Below are 13,730 nucleotides of genomic sequence, written 5' to 3'. Positions count from 1 at the left end.
ACTGATTTATCTGTCCTCTTTAGGTTTTATTGAAGTGTAAAGCAAGTGCCGTCTGTGATATGATTGAAATGCTATCGCTTTAACTGAATATAAATTTATGTGGCCTAGTTAAAACATTTTGTGGTCCATTTATTAAAGTCTTTTTATGATGTTCCTAATATCGACACTCAACTAGAGCATTAGTCTACTCCTTCCTGTGAATGTGAATGATAAATAAAGCATTTCTCGAGTCATTTTATTAAATACCATCAATGTTACTCATTGATTTGGACAAGTTACTGTATTCGTTTTACAATTAATGACTCAACTTGAACTTTTGGATTTTCAAAAACACATTTTCACAGTATTCAAAGCTAATATTCTACCACTTCGTTAGCGTAGTCTTTAAACTAGCGTATACACCACAAGGCCTTCATTAAAAATGTTCGTTTCACTTGTTTTAGTGATTTATATTGACAGATGTTACGGAAAAGGGCAGCCCTTTTCTCAATGGTTGTCTTATTTAAAAGGCCACCATCTTTAACATATTTTGACAGCTTTTGTTCCATAGAACTACTTTGTTCAGCCATGGCATTAGGCTTACATTTTGGGCTTAAATATTGGTTTACAACGAGTTCCCTTTGGTCTAGTTTTTGGCTGTCTTTTACTCTCTTACTCTGTCTGTGGGGTAATTTTTTCTGAAAAAAGGTTAATTCATATTGTCTCTTTTTTTAGTCTTCTCGAGAAAAGATTAAAAATGGTATTTGGCAACTTATTCTCCAAACCTGTGGAAATCGCCCCACAAACCTGTACTGAAAATCTCGAGGTACGATCGTTGTTGTAGTAACGAAAACATTTATATTCATTCAGCTATGAGAAACATTTACCATCCGAAGACACATTAGCAAATGAAGAGTCTGTCTTTTTCACATTTTAAAGTCCTATGTAAATGCATATGATGAATGATAGAAGCACTGTGTTTCCTTTTACGAGCGACCGATATCGATTAACCAACAATGTTCAAAATAGTCAAGCAAAAAGGCTAAGAGAGCGCACGATTTTATTTCCCTTGATTCCACAGTCGTTGTAAGGTATCCATGGAGAAGCACACGTCCCCTTAGTCAGACTGCATTGCCCATCAATCGTTTGCCTTTATGGAAGTCTGTCTCCCGAGGTAATGACCATTTTAAAATAAATGTTTTGGCTTTGCAGAAGCAAAGATTGTAAACGTTTAAACATTAATTTGTTTTCATGGTAGAAGAATTGGCTCTTAAAAAGCCAGCCTTTTATTTGAAAACCAAGCACTCTGCAGGCCCTGTCGACGCAGTTGTGGCGCCAAAACTCTGGCGCCTAGGCCTACTGTGGATTTTGCTGTCTCAGTTTGTACACTGCGCCCCCAAAATCTCACCGTTTTTGTGGGCATAGCCAAACGCCTGTTTCACTGACCGTGGGCGGATGACTAACAACCTCCCTACTTGCAACATTGCGTATAGCAGAAACTCAGACAAAACTCCTCAAAATTCCTTTCTTTTCAATCTCCAAAGTAAAGAAGTTGGTGTTTACAGGATTAAGGGAGAGACATGCACCAGCTTTATGTAATTAATATAAAAGAGGAAACGTATAAATGTAGCTGAACTCTGTAGTCAACGCTTTCAGGCTAGCGGTAGCGATGGTATTTTCTTAAATTTTATATTTAAACCTTTATTGCCTGTGACCTGTAAGTGATGTCCAATTAACTAATTGTTTTAAATGTAATGCAACTATAACCCACAAATTAAAAACTATTCATAAACTACTTTGACCAATAATTCAGTTTGGCCATAGACAAAGCCATTACAGTGGTCTGCAATCGGGGTTGTTGGAATCGAAAGTTGTATATTTTGCTGCTTGCAAAGCCACTTTGTTCTACCTCCAATTATTGTACGTTCTGAGGGTGATAATTTAAATAATTTAGCATACAAAACCAAAGAAGGGAATATAAAGGTATCAAAAGAAAGAAAGATTAAAGTCTGTTCACGTGGGTTTAAAGTACAGCAAACACTGGTATTAGGGAAGAGCAAACGCTTCTGTATTCATACCCATTGGGTAGTTAACAGATTGATACACAGCAGAAGGAAACGAATGCAAGCATTTCAGTAACAGAATATTAGAGAAATTAGTAGTATGCACATAATATGTAAAGATTACCAAGAAAAGCATTCAAGTCTTCCATTATGATCCTTCAGGCTCTTCGGAGTGTCTTCTACCTATCCTTCATTCATGACAAATAAAATTAAACTTTTGTGCATTATTAACTCTGGTGCATAAATAAAGCAGGCGAAACAAAATTGTCTTCCATCATAGCCCTTCAGGGTGTCTTTCTGCATACATTCATGAGAAAAGCATGAAACTCTGGTGCATTGTTAACTCTGGTTCATTGCTAAAGCAATCGAAGCAAACATCTTTTCCTTCACGTCCACTCTGGCCCTTCGGGGTGTCTTCTCGGAACCCTTCAACCATGAAAAATGAAACAAAGCTCTGGTGCATAGATACCAAATGTTTTCCTGTAACTCTTCATTAGTAAAAAAAATAAAAAGCAATTAAAAAAAAACGATTTTCAAAAAAAACCTATATTAATGACAAATAATTTAAAATTGTGTTGTTCTACAGTGCGTTTTCTGTAAAGTGTGTCAGAAATTAACAAAGAATCTTTGTAACGGACAGACTTTGTGACTGTACAGTGAGTTTTGTGTGTTACAACAGAGCCCCGTAAAAACTTTGTAAATTTACAATTTTCCTCTGTAAAATGCATTACCATAAATTTGCGTATTGACTTTAGTGAACAAAACCACTTTCATAAGGCGGTTTCGCCATTTTTCTCGTGTTTCCCGTTATTGCGAGTAACATGCAATGTTTTTGTGGAGAGAGAATTTTATTCTAAGTCATCTTGCCTGCTAAAAAATAAGAACTACTAAAACAAGTATGCTTTTAACCTGCCATCCTGCCAACTGTGACTAAATTTGAAAGAAAAAGCGATGCTCGAATAAGCGAGCTGCACGCTCCTAGATTACTCTGGAAGCAACCGTGATCACACTGCAGCTCTCAGGTGAGGAACTATCTCTTAACACATTAAATAAAAACCAAACGTGTCAATGTCATCACCGACGAAAAGCGCTGGTAGCCTCCCTCAGTCTTGTTAGCGGCCTCCTTCATTCTCGTCTACGTTGCTTCCTCAAATACAACTGTATTAGTCAGAAAACAGCGTTTATTTACAAAATGAGCCTCTGTACATTAACATGACATTTGTAATAACAATTGACATAAGATTCTGTGTAAATGTACAGAAATATTCCTAACGTGTACACGTAAGTATTGTCTTCTGAAAGATAGAAACCTTTAAGATATTTATGCTATTATAAAAAAAAAATTATGAGATCTCGATTACATGCACTCTCTAAGATGTCCAGGTGACAACTTACAATTCGAACTTGTATGCTCGTATGGCAAAATTCCATTTCTAACTATACCTAAAAACCCACTACCATGCAGTTGGTCGAATGGATTCCGTTGATGTGCTCTACCATGTTAGGTACACACCATAGTTCTTTATAAAAATCTGATCTCTGCCAAGAAGTTCATACACGTATAAGATCTTATCTCCTGTTTACCTGCCTATATGTCACGAGTTTCATTTAACTTGCTGCTGTTATGCCTGAAGAATGAGCAAATAGTTGAGTTGACTCCATATAGTGGTGTCTTCTCAGAGTGGATGAGGTATATGACAGCTTACAATGTAGAACAGAATGCAGCAAAGATGCCTGCCGGCCACAATGAGATACGAGGGTTAGCTTTAAGCGATGGTTCGGCAGACTTATTGTGAAAGATGTAGGATCCATGTGCAGGCTCTCAATGCATTATTACATTGTAAAGGGGAAAAAAAACAAAACAAAAGAGACGAACAAAAAACGAACAGAACATTTAAACTGTGGATACAGACTAAACAAGACACCCATTAAGAGGTGAAAGTCATACGAAAGATAATAAATCTCTACTGAACGTTGACGGCATAGCAAGACAAAGATGATTTAGAGATGCTATTTGGGTTTTGAAAGAATGGAGTGTGGGCAGGAACTGGATATGATGAAGTAATGTAAGATCTTTCGGAATAACTTTATACAACAGAAATGCCAGAGCCCAGAGCGATGTACAAGCAGAAGCACTCGGCGCAAGTGAAGACCCTGGACTGTTTTCCGTTACTCAGAAAGCTCTTTCTATGGAGATACCAGCAATGACTTTATTGAATGGGGATAGGACACACGAATGCAGCATGGGAAACTCACCCAAATTCCAGGGAAGCTTTCATTCATTCACTGTTTATTCAACCGAAAGAAACTAAATACAAATCAATGGAATGAAACCTACAGTACATTTTATACCCCTAACGTAGGAAGTCTTGTATCATCACGGCAAAACAAAAATGGAAAAAAAAATAAAATATAAAAAAATTGTGTAACCTTCCCTGAAAATGTTTTAAGAAGATTTTTGTAGTACAGCGACCATTTCTGAGACACAATGCAGATAACGAACAGTACCAGACAGTGTCGTCCTCTGAACGCTTTCAAACAAAATGAGCGGGCAACAAAGTCTGTTTTTGGGCACATTACACTGCAAGCAATCATTCGTCTCCCTAAGTCTCACCGTTTTTGTGGGCATAGCCGAACACCTGTTTCAATGGCCGTGGCCGGATGACTAACAACTTCCCTGCTTGCAAACATTGCATATGCCAGAAACTCAGACAAACAAAGCCACGAAGAACGTTTATCTGATATGAAAATTAATTGAATGTAACCCGGCTACCACGAAAACGCCACTCACCACTGGTGCTAATTCCATCCCTTCCAAAGCATTTATTTGCAAAAGACGGGAAGAAACTTTCCAAGACATTTTATTTCATCATAATTTTGTTAATTATCTCCTTAAAATTCAGGTTTTGTTGGCTGACGTTTGGATTAAACGGGCAGGTTACAAACATTTTTGTAATTACAATTTACTGGTCAGTTCACATCACATGGACTCGGAGCGAACGTCAACTATCCACCTTCGAACATTTTGTTCGTATACTGTTACCTAAGGACTGTGACAGATGACCTGTCAATGGTGCCGGGAAAACCACTCATGATCTCAGGTGACAAATGGAGCAAATAGGCGGTAGTTTACAAAAAATGGGAGATAAAACGCAGTTCCTATAGCCATTCGTTATCCTGGATGTCTCGTAGTTCCAGCGCTCTGCACTGAGGCAACATAACAAACTGTGGGTTGGTGGGGGGCATATTTTCCCGTAAGCACAAAATATTATATTTATTAAATCAGAATGTATATCAATTACCATATAAAAGTTACATAGAAGTGTCTTGTGTGGCAGCATGGCTAGAATTAAATTCTTTTCCGGGTATACAAATTGGCATATTATGATTAAAGATTCAGTGAAGACATCTGCAAATTTGTTTATTTTTTTATTTAATAACAATATAATAACATCTATTAAAATGCTCTACTTGGCATTAAAACTCATTACATTAAATTTAAACCAAAAATCAAATTAAAATGTACAATGGTATACAATTATGAAATAAAATGTCTTTAATTATACAATCACAACTAAATGGACAAATTAGGAAAATTCATAACATTAAACATTAAGAACAAATTAACCAGGTACACAATTACGTATTATAAAATACCCGCTTTAAAAAAAGTAGTATTTCAAACAAACTTGAAAATAAAATAGCATAAAAGGCAAGGATTTGGCGCAGTGTCACGAATAGAAAGGGGCGCATACATTTGTTTTTAATGAGAAGCAATGGCTCTTTCAAAAAGATCCAGCCAAAGATTGGTAGGTGTAAGTACTGGCGTCATTGTTTGAAGTGTTTTTAGCGAGTTTAAAATTGACCTTTTAGAACCGTTAATTTTTCTTTTATTAAGCCTTTTAGAACCGTTAATTTTTCTTTTATTAAGTCGGAAAGGACGTAAATGGCATGCAGCAAGCAGTTAAAAGTAAAAAAGACAACAAATATCAGCACAGTTGAGAGGAGAAAAAGGAAAATGATGAACATGAGTGATCACAAGTGATATTTTGCCCCCACTTAAATTCGTGTAATTATGTTGTGTATCGATCCAAGTTAAACAGACTAAACCGACCTAGAACATTGTTTATATAAACTGAATCCAACCAAAATTGACGTGAACTCCCTTAATCGATGCAACCCGACCTGAAAAAATTTAGGTAAGCATTGCCGCACCCCACTCTGAATATCCAGGTCGGTCAAATCGCCCATTTATAATGGACCTTTTAATCCGGGTTGCATATATTTTTCCAGGGAGCCCATCTCTATATCATACATCTGGCAACGTCACGTAATTCACGCGTGCAGGAATAAATTTCACTGAACTCAACAACTGGGGAAAACTGTTTGCAAAGCCGTCAGCTGACTGCTTTAATAACGTTACAAAAGGACAACGGTGCTTTTCCCTGAAAAATCCAGTGCTGAACACTGAAGTAAGCCGATTGGGCAATTTTGACGCACCTAACTCGTTTGATTCCTATTGACAATGGTCAAGAGCTTTTGCGCAGCAGAAATGAAGAACTTTCTTCACACGTTGACACGTTGTTACGTTGAAATAAAAACGGGAAAGGGGTACCACGTAATTTAGTCACAGTGACTCAGAAGTAATGATCTCTCCTATTTAAATACAACCAGTTTCTTTTTCTCCTCAGTTTGTTTTCCTTTGGCTCTTTGGCTGTTTACAAGATAGCCTGACGGAAGTGATGGCAAAGTAACCCTAACAAGCTCCTCGTGAAAAACCAGAACCCACCCTACTGAAATCGACAATCAGTTTTGGATTGAGTTTGCAAGCCCTCGTCTATGAGCTGTTTGGATACCGAATCGGCTGATTACATAATGTCAATTAATAGCGAACACAATTACCTGCATGATAGATAACTGTATTGCAATCAGGATCAAAGTTTGGATTTGAACTGTATATATGAATCAACGCCATTGTGTACACCCATCAGGTGCTGTTTGATCAGGTGGCCAAATTCATGGCGTGGGTACTTAAAACGAAACCATTTGCTTATTTACAAGATCATTTTAAACAATTCAGAAAGTGCAGATCCTTGGGTACCAGACTGTGTGGCGGCATTCATTAGTCATCATTAGTCCGGTAGTCATTTCGCTAGTAAAGAACAAGTGACCAAGCGATCTGCATAAACACATTCCAATGTGGCTATGGACACAATTAATAATGGCCGGTTGTTTCCAAGTGGGATTTGAGTAATCCTCTCCTTAGAGCAGTGCACGACACGTTCCAACAAGTAGGCCTACATTTTGTAAAACGAGATAGCAAACTGAGCCTTAATATTAGACTTTTAATTTCTGTCAGAATGTTTATGTGCACGAGGAAGGGCAAAGGAAACTACCTATTAATGCTATTCCCGGTTTAAAAATCTTTTTGAACCTGGGCATAACACGTGGTGGAAATGTAGGTGGTTCCTTCAAGATTCCATGTTGAAAGACCAGTATGGGCCTGCAGCCTACGACTGGGTATGGGGACTTTAGCCTCATTTCGTTACGGCTGGGCTACAAGTGTCAAATTGTAGCATCATCTCTCACGCAGAGATGAAAAACGCGAATCCGTGACTGTGCATGAATTGATACACGGAGAGATCCACCTTGTGGCTTTACACAGAGGGAACAGTATCACTATTCTTTTAGATAATTATATTCTGCTTGGATTGTTGAAACGCTGCACTGAACCTGACGTATCACTTGTTTCCACCCCATTACCTTCTCGTTCTCTTTGGCAATTGTTCCACAAATTAAGTCAACATTTCATCTCCACTTTGCTTGATTCAGCACACACAGTAATATGTTTTTAACTGAGGGCAGATCCAGAACCTTTCGGGGGGATGCCATAAAAGCTTTGGGGGGGAGGGGAGCAAACATTATTGAATTTGTATGAAACCTTTTATAACTTTTCCGAAATTGAAGCTTCTTTTCGGGGTTTTGCACTCTTTTATAGAAGGGAAGGGAAATGAACGAGTCCAAAAGCTCCATTTCATTTAGTATTACTTTCAAAACATCTAATCAGATGATAGGGGGTGGGAGCATGGCCCAAGTTGCCCCTTGGATCCCCAAATGTGTAAACCTCACTGAAGTAATATATACTCCCAGTCATGCAGTTATTGACTGAATGTAACGCCTATGGAGAATGGCATTTTTGAGCACTGGCAGAAATATGAGTAGACTTCTTTGCTGGTGATAGAAATAGCAGGCCAGTTTAGAGGGGACATGAGAGATACGTCTCTTTTCCAATTTTAATTCTGTTAACCAGTCATGCACACACATGTTCTAAGGGAGATGCCTTTTTGGCTTAAAGTTCACAAACGTTTCTCGTGTCCCGGTTTGCCCGCTCATTGTATAATAACGAGGGCAGTAACTTTCATTAGCTTCTTTAGAAATTCAATCCTAAGCTTTCTACTACAAACAAACCAAACAGTAAACCCTGCCCCAAAACGTTACAATTTAGTCAGATCAAAATATTGGTGAATTTAAGAAACTTGCCCTGCTTCGTTTAAAATACGAAGAATAATGATAAATTCGATTACGGTGGGTTTGTTTTGTGCACGGGTGCCCCAATTGAGTATATTAAAGTTGCAGAGCGCACACATTTTACGTGATCGCTTATTGCCAAATCAATTCCATCAGCCCCAGATTAAACAGTGCAAGAATTCTCTGTCAACGGTGTTCGAGGTTTTTATGGGAAGTAATTGTGTCTTTCTCCATGACAATGCTTTGGCAACAACAGCACGATGCGGCTGCGTCCTTGCGATTTGGAAGCTCGCTGGGCTTGGAAATCTTTTTCAGATGCTGCAGAAGTTCATTTTGGTGGTATTTTTATCTTTTGCACAAAATTAATGTTTTATTTTCCCGCCATGGATTTCACGAAACTCAACGGGGGCTGCTTATGCACGCTTCCACACAAAATTACACATGTTGTAATTCAGTAAATAGAATAAAATTCATAGCTGATATTTCACCCTTCTTGCTATTTTGTGTTGTCTAAAACTAAAGATTGTTCAATATAAGGGTACTGCTTTCAATAAGTATATTGGCTAATGAAACACTTAGATGATGGATGATGCTTTCATTATCGGCGGGTCGAAAGTACAAAGACCAGATTTGCCGCGCCATTTCCGCGTCGAGTTCTTACATCAAGAATACAATCGACTAGAGGTTGGGGTTTGTTTGTTGGTTATCAATTTGTCTAGTCGTTCTAGATTAAACCTGGGGTTAAATATTTGTGCGTGCGAGCATAAAACGGGACTATAGCTCCGCCCATGCATTTGAAGCGGGAACTTATGGTGTACTATTCACGACACGCGTTGCTACCTCTCCTTAAGCTCTTCCGAGGTGACACAACTACACAATGCACTACCGACTTCTTATGGTGTTGTATAGCCGGCAAAATTGGGTCGCGTCGTACCGTCACCCATCGCGTCGTGCTGTCTAAGTCTTCCTTGTTGAATGTTTTTCTGCCTAAACGTCATTCGTCACGTCGCACCTTTGTGCGTCGCGTCGTGTGTCGCGTTGTGTAGTAAGTTGCCTGAAGCACGGCACAACGCACGACACGACGCGTCGTCAGCTGTCGCCCTATGCTCCATTTTTTAATTACATTTTTTTTTATAGAGGACACCTTTACTGTTTTCTTTCAGTTTCGTCTCCCGCTCTTGCAAAATACATGCCCTGAGTGGCAGGCATAGGTTTTTGTCTTGTTTTATGTTTCATCCACGCTTAGCTTTGAATAGCTTCTGTCATACTTTATTTAAAAAAAAAATTAAAAGGGCAAATAAAAAATCTGCGTATGCAGGAACTGCTCTCACATAATAAGCCCAGAATTCGTCACTCTTTACTTACCCGGTCGATGATTTTCTTTTAAGACAGTTGATGAATATCCCATTTGTGATAGATTTGTAACCCTGTAGATACTTCTCTGTGGTCAATCGCAGCGATTTCCAACTAATACTTCTGCGCCTCCAAGCAATTTGTCTACAACTGTACGACCGCAAGTTTGACCACAGGTTTAGGAAATTACTACCTAGCCTGCACTACATTACTACCCCCAGAATATTCCGTCTTCAATCTTTGTCCAGTTCAGTTTTCCTCGTTAACTTCATCAGCACCGCATATTCAAGATATTAGTTCGTGCTTCTGAAAAAAAAAACACCGTGGGCCCTATTACTATTGTGACGGTGTCTTTTCTGCAACTATGTTTTTCAGTGCACATAATTTCTTATCAGATCCGCATGCTACATTAGCAAGCGCATAATAATGATTGATGAATTGTGTCTTACCATAGTTTTTCAAATAATTATTGGAAAGATCAATATCATAGAAGGAAATGCTAAAATATTGTTGTGGCTGACGTTAATTAATGTTATTTATTTCCTGGAGACAATGCAGATAATTGGTCAACGCGACACTCTTTACATTTTGAAAAAAAAAAGTCTTCAATAACTCACTATTAATGAAAACACAAAGTGCATGAAAAAGAACAGAAAAAAGGCCTGCTACTCATGACATGCACTACGCCACCACGGGGGACAGAATTGAAAGAAACCGTGAAGGCGCCCTCTATAAACACAATGAAGCAAAGGGCGATAGCCCACGCGCGTCGTACGTCGTGTTGTGCTTCAGAAGACGTAATACGCGACGCACGACACGACATAGGACGGGACGTATGACGATGCAACGGGCGACGGAAGGAGCGACGAACGACGTTTACGCTGGGTAAAATGCAACAAGGAAGGACGTATAAGACAGCATGACGCGACGGACGACGGCACGACGTGACACGGGACGCGTCGCGTGTGTACAAACGTATAATGGCAGTAATACGACGTCGCGACGCAACGGCCGACGCAAGGGAGCCGTCGTGCCGTCACGTCGTTTGGTTGCGTCGCCTGGAAGGAGGCTAGAGAGAGGCAGAAATGAGTGTCGTAAATTGTACACCATAGGAACTAGATCACTGATTTACACGAATGAAAGAAGCCTGTATTTCCACTGTGGCGAAAGAGGCTAGCACAGCAGGCTGTTGTGGATTTCGTGTTGTGGCATAAGACGTTGATAACTTTAATTCCACTGCAAGGAAGGGTGAAACGCTGACCGAGACTGGATGGGTCCTGCCTGTGCAGCAATGAACTCAACCAATGTGAGACAAAATCGTTTATAGACAAGGTAAGCGGGAATAGGAATAATGGTTTGCATATGATATGTGTAGGAACTAAGTGTCCAATTTGAGCACATTGGTTATGCAAGTAAATACACCTGGAGTTACTGCGAGATATTGCGATTGAAGCTGAAATTCTAAAGGAAAGAGGAAGGTCTATCAAAATTACCCAATGTGTAATTAACTACAAATAACATGGAATGGTATAGGTTTTCCCAGATAATTTTAGCACTTCTTTCATTTAAAAGTGCTTAAATGAAAGTTTAATTAGGGGTCACTCTAACTAAATGTTGATTCCAACTTCGAAATAACGCCTGTAGATTTCACTTTCAGAGCACTGTAATTCACGAAAAGAACTATTCTTATCCGTCCTATTTGTCGTCATTTTTCTCTCACTGCGGGAATAACGTTGAATCGGAGAAGCAAATTCGTTTCTTGTCATTCTTTTTACAGATGTAATCATTTGATTCGTCATAGAATATATCCTTAATTCCTTTGAGGCCCATGAGGCTTAAAAGAATTTAGTGCCCGCAAGACGGTATAAGAATTGGGGTCCGGAAGAAACAGTCCTTTCCCACGGCCCTGTGTGGTCCTTGGCTAATTGATACAGGCAGAGCACGGTTGACCACTTTTGTCCGAGCAGTGTAGGCCGACAGTTAAGACAAATCTTTTTCTGAACTAATTTTCAAAGCGGTTCTCGGTGTTGCAGTTTTTTGGCTCTTGGCAATAGTTATCCCGACAAATGATTCATTTATAAAGAAAGAAATTCATGTCAGGATTCAATCCTTTACATGAAAGGCTTGTTTAATAGGTAGTTTGAGGACGTCATAACAAAATAACATATAATCGGCTTTGTTCTGATGTATCGCAGATCGCATCGACTGGGAACAGACTAAGCCCTGCTTTGACGTCTGATTTGCAATAAATCGTTGACGTAAGCCTTCGCAGCTAGCAGCAACCGGAAGCCAAGTTACACATATATAAAATAAAGCCGTAGCCTACCATGTTTTGCAGATCGCAAAAATTTTGTGAAGCATGATTTGGAAACACACACGTTGATTTTAGCCTTTGCGGATCGCAGCGACCGGAAGGTGAGTTAAGAATGGAAGCGCCACATTTATGTTTCGCGGATCGCCACGACCGGAAATAATTATGAATCTTGAGTTGTTGTCGAACGCTGTTCATTTCACGGATCGCAGCGACCGGAAATGAATTGCGAAATTGTAGCTACGTGGGAAGGTTTCGCGGATCGCAGCGACTGGAAACCGTGAATATTCTGTCTAAAACCTTTCGCGGGTCGCAGCGACCGGAACGGTAGTCTAAACCAAAATAATGAGTTCGAAGATATGTGATTTTAATTATCGGCTGCAAAAAAAGCAAGTAACTTTTCGCGGAGTCGCTACGATCGAAAAACAATTATGGATGCAGGAATTTTCCGACAATAAACGGCTCTGGCTGAACATGAACTAAATAAATGTTGTCTTTGCCTGGATTCTTTGCTTTCCTGCCGCATAGGGTAATAAGAGGGTTCGAATTAGCGGTTATTTGGACGTCATTTTTGTTGTTACGCAACATTTACAGAGAAAGGATAGGTGTAAGAAATCAGGCATAATAATTCCATAACTCAGTGTTATTTGACTTTTTCTTCTTAATTAGATTGGGTGCCAACGCATGGGTGTACGATTTTGTGACCCGATAAAGGATTTAGCTGTGACAGGAAAACAGATGGCCTTTTAGTTCCTCGACTTGATGGTAGATGGAAGTTGATAATCATGTTTTCTTCCGTGATCCAGAAGTCACCATACAATGTAAACATAAGTGATCATAAAGTGTCACCTTCCTGGTGACACTTTATGAACGTGTTGAGGTGTTCATGATTTAAAGCTCAACACGTTGGGGTATTCATTTAAAAACAAATACGTGTTGATCTGTCAATAAATTTACACACGACACGTCTTTGGTGTTAGTAACGAGACACAAAAACACATTCATTGGGTAAAATCACTTTCTGAACACAGAAACACATTTATTTATAAAAAAGTGTTACTTTTAAACTGCTACGTTTACAATTAATGTAAAGACGTGTTTATAATGGGTTTTAGTTTTTACAGTGCAAAGCTACCAGCAAATGATACAAGCTCCAACAGGTGTAATCAGGCCATGTAGTTACCCAACTCGCCAACTGGTTTCAGTGCATCTGCTTCCTTGGTGCTTCTGGCTGCAGGGGAGATGGGATGACCGCCGACCGGATCCCCCTCTTCCAAGTCCCGCCAAAGTGGGGTGCAGAGGGGTCCCACTGAGCTGGAAAAGGACCTTGGTTTTTTGCAAACCTCTCGCGCAGTTCAGGTGCCATCTCACTGAACGCCTTCGCCATTTTGGTTGCGCCTTCCCCTAAAATTGGTTCCGTTATCACAAAGGACCTTCAAGCGGTTAAAGGCCAGGAGAAAGGTATCAGCATCCAACGAGTCGAGCAAATAAAGGTA

At 39.5% G+C, this 13,730-nt stretch overlaps 1 protein-coding gene across 2 annotated transcripts in view; it reads left to right on the top strand.

Moving 5' to 3' along the window:
- The first annotated feature begins 10,726 nt into the window (after positions 1-10,726).
- The window catches only part of LOC110990004 (uncharacterized), a 30,445-nt gene continuing 27,441 nt past the window's right edge, over positions 10,727-13,730 (top strand). For both annotated transcript variants that reach the window (XM_087131437.1, XM_087131435.1), the window contains exon 1: positions 10,727-11,255. The gene's annotated coding sequence lies outside the window, so the exon portion shown is untranslated. The remainder of the gene's footprint in view (positions 11,256-13,730) is intronic.

This window comes from Acanthaster planci, linkage group LG21, assembly GCF_054643075.1.
Source record: "Acanthaster planci isolate LZ-2023a linkage group LG21, COTS_SCS, whole genome shotgun sequence".
In the NCBI taxonomy this organism is placed as follows: domain Eukaryota; kingdom Metazoa; phylum Echinodermata; class Asteroidea; order Valvatida; family Acanthasteridae; genus Acanthaster; species Acanthaster planci.
Note: the sequence above shows the minus strand (reverse complement) of the source record. Positions and strands in the feature narration are given on the sequence as shown.